Consider the following 7,244-nt stretch of genomic DNA (forward strand, 5'->3'; position numbering starts at 1 on the left):
TCCGAATATGCTCATGGGGGTCTTCATGGGCTAGTTGTCCATATAATCTTTTCATTTGGAAGAGTTGTAGCATCGTGCTAGCAATAGGGAGGACAACATTCCCCCTAAACAATAGGTACATGTATACCACAACCACCATCCAATTGAATAAAGTCATTCATGTCGTTCAGATTTCCAATATCGTCTTGGTGCACCACTTGGATACCCTTACTCCCATTCACTCTCATCTCTTCCACTGCTCAACACAAACCAACACAAAAACGAACCAAAGTCAGTCGATTAAACTACATTACAAAATGATCCCAATTCAACTTCAATAATAGAATTCTACACAAAACCACTCCCCCTCAATTCTGATTAACGCTCAGATTATACCACTTCCAATTCTAGGTATAAAAACAACCATTATATAGTATAAAACCCAACGAAGAGTTGGGTTGCACCCACATGGAGCGGTACAATGTTCAAATTCAATTATGAAGTACAAAGGTGGTCTAGAGGTTATAACATTAGAAATTATAGAAAACATGCAAACAATTCTAAAGGAGGGACAACAAATGTCAGATGGGGTGGGGTTGATTTGTAATTAACAGTTTAAAAAGACCAAAAATAGGGGAAACAACAATATTAAGAGAAACTCTCAGGGTGTGATTGATTATAAGATAATTATGCTATATGTGTGATTGAAATTTAACAATCATTTTTTGAATCATTATGGGTAAGCTGGACTATAAGTGCAAGTGTTTTGTAATAACTATTACGTTTAAGGCAATTTCTCTAAAACATCAAAAAGTATAACACTACAAAACAGCCTGAAACCTTATAATATCCACTCTCTCGAGTTGCATAGGAAAAATATAGTTTATAATTCACTTTGTTGTTATGAACCCATATCAACCCAATACCTACAATCATTAATCAAAAGCTTTTCTTCCAAACCTCTCTCAAGTAACCAAGAATTGTATGCTAGAATTTCATTTGCAACTACAATCCATTGATTAAAACACAACTAATAATTAAACCCATGTTGAAACATCAAATTGATCATTAATCAACAATACCCATAAGATAATTTGACAAATAAACACATCATCACACCCTAAGAATTGAGGTTTTAGCTACACATTATTAAAAGAGAAAAATGATTATCAAATACATTACACATGACATGGTTAAAGGTGCTCAAGTCTTTACAATGGTCCAAATTGAATATATTCAGGGACTTACTTGCAAATCCTCAAAATCAACAATGGAAACTCAAAAAATCGAGACAAAAACTCAAAAAAAAAATTGTAGGAATCAAAATTGGGAGATACTCCATAAATTTCATTTTAATTTCAATTTATTGTTGTACAATTTTACGGCGGAGCAGTCGGGACTCGCCAATCCGGTCGAGGATACTCTCTTTGCTTCAATCCATCACCGATTTGCATTGGTCATTTGTCTTTACTGTTTTATGATTTTATGAGATAACGATCGCCATAGGTGAGTCGTTCGATAATCTGTCGATTGCCCGTTAATGTCGTCAAGTTGATTCTTCACCAAGGATGGCATGCTGGAACTTTATGTGAGGTAAAGAGCCATTCGGTGGTTTGACGAATTGTCTTGGCAATCACCAGGATCACTTTATTCACTTCTTCAACTTGTTTGTTATTTTTGGCTTGATAGGGTCCTTGCCTTGCTCCTTAGCCTTAATTTAACATCATTATAGAGAATAAATTAGGATTTTGAGGACACTTAAACTATATAAAAAAGGCCCTAATTTCCTCTTAATGTGAATGCTCAAGGGCATCCAAGACTTCATCATAGTCGAGAATTTTGGTTGTATCATAATTAAGTAATACTTGAGCTAATAAATCCCCATGACACTGCTTCACCAATACATGACACAACTTCATCAATTTGTTCCAAGTGAGATACAACATGCATGTCACTCCAATACATCATATATTTATGAGTATTAAAGCCGACCACTTCATCATTAACTCGCAACTTCAACTAACCACCTTCAACATCAACCAATGCTTTTCGCGTGGACAAGAATGGTCTACGAAGAATAACTGGCATATGAATATCAATCTCACAATCAAGCACTACAAAATATGCGGGGAACATAAATTCTTTAACCTTCACTAGCACATTATAACCACAAACACCGGTCTTTTTATTGAATGATTATTCATTAATTGTCTCGTGTTTATTTGGTTTGGATTACTCAAATCTGAGCTTATGAAATATTATTGGTGACATCAAATTTATGCTTACATAAAGATCACACAAGTCATTTGCAAAAGTACGCACAGAAATGGTGTATCGAATAGTGAAAGCCCTCATGTCATCTTTATTAAGGATCAGATCCTTTATCATTACCACACCATATTAATGCGGCATTTCAATGGTTTCCCAATCATCACCCTCTTATTTATGACTAGTTCTTTCATATACTTGGCATAACCCCCATTTCGGTCAACGCATCCACCATTGGTATATTAACTTTCAATTATTTCACTATTTTCACAAACTTTTGGAATTTTACAGTCATTTTTTCTCTCCTCAATTGTTGAGGAGATTGTGGCGTTATCTTAATTAGAGGCAATGTAGATAAAGTTTCACCATTGTCTACTTTAGCCTTTTCATTTTCCCCCACTTCAACTTCTTTTGATCGTGTCTTACCCATTCCTTTAGGTGATTCATCATCATGTAATCCCCCCTCGAGAATTCACATTATCTGGCTTTATTATTTCTTGAAAAGTCTTTCCTCTTCTAGTAACTATAGTTGAAACTTCAGTTGGATCCCTTTGATTCTCATTTGCATGAAACATTGAATTCTTATAAGGATTACCATACACAAGAGAAGTCAGTTGTCCCATCTTTTGTTCAAGCGACTTTATGGATGATGACTGTGAGATTACAACGGTGGACAAAGTTGAAACATCATTTTTCATCTCTTGCAAGATTATACCTGAACCCTCCACCACTTTTAGGATTTTAGTCAAAAAATCATCTGTTTATGACTTCATCGGATCCTGTGGATTGATAGGTTGCATACATATAGCATCTTCCCGTTCCTATCCATAGCACTAGTTATCATTGTATTTAGTCCAAACCTTCATTCCCGACAAGCATTGGATAACTCTTGTGAAATATCCTTAGCTGAAAAAAGGTTACACACTTACGAATTTTCAATGATGTCAATTAGGATCTTCGTGTTCGAGAGCCCCAAATAACCTTTCCTCTTTGATGAGTTGGAACATGGTCTTGGTTATGACAAATATAACATCCTTGTGTATCGGTGATAAAAAATTGTTCCAATTTCATAGGTAGTATGAGATACCACCTCGTCTTCTCTTCTAATGTCTTTTTCACACCCATGGCAACTAGAGTCCTCACCACCATGCATATTCATTCATTCACCTACTAGAATGCAAAACAAAATAGACAAGTGTAAGGTTGTTCAACAAAACAGTAAATTAGCATGCAATTTACTTTTCAAATTGAATTCCTAATGCCATTCCTGGAAAGCGGTGTAATTTTTAATAACACACAAATGTCCTCCTTAAAACAATTAAAAGAGAAGGTGGTCGTTTTAAATAAAAATACACAACTAAGGGTTGGGGAGGAATCTCATAGGGAATGGTATGCGGTAAAGGATCAAATTTGTAAATTAGATTGCAACTAATCTCAATATAGTTAATTAGCTAATGGGTGGATGATTCCACAAAATTTAACTACGAAATTTCTAATAGACTGGAGGGGGATGGGGATTGGATATTAATATCACTAGGGGTAGTGTTGAATTTGTCAATACAACTAAAGAATGTTAATAGGTTGGGTCATCTTCAATTATGTTAATCATTTTTCAATCTCATAACAATATTTCATGAAATTTCTTTTGGGTCTCATTCATGCAAATTTTAAATCCAATCCATTACCTTGGATTTACTACTAGTTATCAAACAATGAACTAATCACCCACTCATATTGGTCACTTTCAAGCATCAATGTAAGATCGATACAAAAATCAGTTGGCCACCTCAATTTATGAATTAAACACATTGCAAAATTTTCAAATGCATGATAAATGACCATAAAATAGAGCAATTCAATAAACCCACTAAGTTAAATCAATACCAATCCCATAATCACACCCTTAAGAGTGAGGAGGCTTAGCCATCATTACAAAATATGGAGAGGTTATACCATCCATGAAAGTAGTCATGAGTAACCTAAAATTAAGTAAATCGTGTATGCATGCATGTCCATTACAACAAAATATAGAATTGGCAACAACTTTTCGCCAACAACAAAAAAGTTGTTGCTAATTTCAACTACTGCCAACAACTTGATTTAGTTGTTGTTATAGAGCAAAATTTTTGCCACAACTTATTTGTTTTTTTTTCTTTTCAACTGCTGAACTGATTTCTTCTCCGATAAGACTATTAGGAAGAATTAAGAAATTAATTCATGTAATTTTTTTTTCTTGATTACAAAGAATTAAGCGTGGTAAAGATTGGGACTGATCTATTCGTCGTCATCTTCTCTGCACTGTCCATGCTGTTTCTAGTCTACTTCTTCCAACATTTCGTTCGTTTGTCTTCCTCGAAATTGACGGGCTCGCAAGGTAAGGATTTCATTTGGAATGGAAGGATTTATGTAATTCTGGTCATATGAGTCAATTTTCTATCATGTACGTAAATGCATATATCATCTTGCTGATGAACCTCTAGGATAAAATTGTTGTAAATACATCTCGGAGAGCCGTATCTTTAGTATTGAAAGGGGTTGCTGGCGGATCTGGAACACAACTCAAGGATGTGCTTTATAAAATCGACAACCATATTCCCCTGTTTGGATTCTTGGGTTCACTATGCGGTGGCACTTCTAAGGTCATTTATTTTAGCCTCTTACTTTGTCCTTAGTCGACTATGCCTAATCTTATTCTGAGTTGTCCTTTTCATTGTTCAAAACTAAAAATTGCTAGCTTTGATTTCTAGCTTTATATTATCAATGTGTTTTCCTTTGAGGTTTTGCTGGGTTAATGTCTTGACTGCATTTTATATTGAACTGTAAGATGAGGACTATTAGAAGTTATTTGTTTGGAGGTATTAGAGATTATTTACCACACTATTTATAGCTTCGAGATGGCATAAGTTATCAAAATACATGGTAAGATAACTTATATAGGATAATAAATTTCGGGTAACTTGTTTCCAATCAAATGATTAAGGCATTATAATTTTGAGCATTTTAGTTTCTGTCGTTCTTTCAGACAAAGCAAGGAATATTTTTCTCTATATTTCTATTTCAACTCATATAAGATTTGGTTCAAAGTAGCACACCTAGTTGTGTATGTTTGATCGGGTTTAACTTGTACTCTCTCTCTTGAATTAAATTTGCTCAATTGGATTATCTGATTTCTAAAAGGTGTCTTAAACTTCATATAAAGAATTGTTCTAACTTATATCCTAAATTCTCAGATAAAAGCTAAGGTTAGAGATAATATCTAAAGTCAATTGTATAGAAATCTATCTGTGTGTTGAAGTAGTTAGTCAATTCTAATAAATTTTAGATGTTATATTTTAAAAGACTCATTTTTATGATTCTTATCATTTGAATGTTCTCTTACATAAATTGTACGCAATCTCATTTCTTTTCAAAAATATATCTAACAAAGAACTCCTTGGATTTTCATAACTAGCATGCTTTAGACTTTAATAAGTATAATTTAAAAGCCAATTTTGAACGAAAACTGGTGGAACTTAAGTTCCTTCGAACCTTGTCATTACGAATTACGTGTATCGAGTAAGTTTTACATTCAAGTGCTCTCATAGGATTCTTGTGTCATGAAAATAACCCGAGGCAATAGTTGCATGCTACTAATAATGTATACTAATAGTCATCAAATCTCTTTTGAAAACAATTCATTATTTCGATAAACAAGAAGGTCAGTAATCTTTTGAAAGGTATCTTTAAGAAGTGCATTGTGGTTTTGGAGTTATTTAGTGATTTGTTTTATGATTAACTTGACAATTTTTTGTATTGTGAATATGGGTTGTATAGGATATAAGAGTGAAATTCAAAAAGGTTACTAGATAAAAAGTCTTCTCTGGCAGTCTCCTAACCCATTTGCATTTGTGTTCTTGCTCCTCACTCCTCTCCCGTCCATGGACAATGTTGATCATTGTATTCTATTATCTTAATTGTATAAGTATCACCATAGTGAGCCTTGGACAATATTATGTAAATGTTGCTATGCTTAAATTCTGAGCATCTCTTTCTGAGGGAGCTATTAGCTTCCCCTTTGAATTTTCGAAAGGCATCACATTAATACGACACATTTAGTGTTTCCTTTTGTTATGGATCGATTTATTGTACCTCAATCTGCTTCTTTTTATGGTTTTTTTTGTGTTATCATTGTTTGAAGCATTGGCTTAATGGTTTTAGTTAACGTTAAATTCATCTTCATATAATTTTTTCTTCTTCGTACCTAATACATATTTAAGTCAATATTTTTGTGGATGTTGTCAATAGTTCTGCGCCTAAATTGGTTGGTTTGCTGTCTGAGCTTGGTGAAGCCTGTAACGGCTTGGTAATAAAGTTAATCCCCTACTACAAGATATGCATACTGTGAAATTCAACTATCTATAGGTCAGTCAAAATTATGCTATTCAAACCTTAGGTTGCTGTGGAAGATATTTGTTTAAGTGCTTCTTGCCAAATGTCAAATCGTATTTACATTGTAAATCTACGTGTACATTTTAGACTTGCATGGTTGTAGTTCCCTTAAAACGTTTTTGGGGTTCTTTGGTGACAATCTTTATAGTTAGTTACACATGCGTTGTTAATGATACGAAGATGCTCAGCTGAAAGGATAAAATCGTGAAAGTTCAGAAATAATTGATTGGAGTAGTGTAACTGAAAAGTATAGTTAATACAGTGAGAATTGACTGATAAAATTAGTTGTTGCTCTACTAGTTAGGAACTGTATGCAATTTTTGATATGATAGTTAGATCTTGGAATGGGATTGTGCTTTTCAACATATTACTTCCATTTTTCTCTATTGAGATTAATGAATTGTTCTTTATGTACATACTAAAATATAATAATTACTTAGATTTATTTCTTGTTCTTTTTTGCAATTAAATCTTTGTTGGTCCCTCCTATTTTGTGCTTTATGATTATAAAGATTACATAATATGCTAAGTGCCACTCTTGCATCCGATTTATGTCTAGAAAACACTTA

General features: G+C 33.6%; 1 long non-coding RNA gene across 1 annotated transcript; it reads left to right on the forward strand.

Annotated features, from left to right (window-relative positions):
* Nucleotides 1-4,378: 4,378 nt before the first annotated feature.
* Nucleotides 4,379-5,023, forward strand: LOC138338192 (uncharacterized). Its single transcript, XR_011211626.1, has 2 exons — nucleotides 4,379-4,621; nucleotides 4,728-5,023. It is a non-coding gene; the product is annotated as an uncharacterized lncRNA (long non-coding RNA).
* Nucleotides 5,024-7,244: the final 2,221 nt, after the last annotated feature.

Source organism: Solanum lycopersicum, chromosome 9 (genome assembly GCF_036512215.1).
Source record: "Solanum lycopersicum chromosome 9, SLM_r2.1".
Lineage (NCBI taxonomy): Eukaryota > Viridiplantae > Streptophyta > Magnoliopsida > Solanales > Solanaceae > Solanum > Solanum lycopersicum.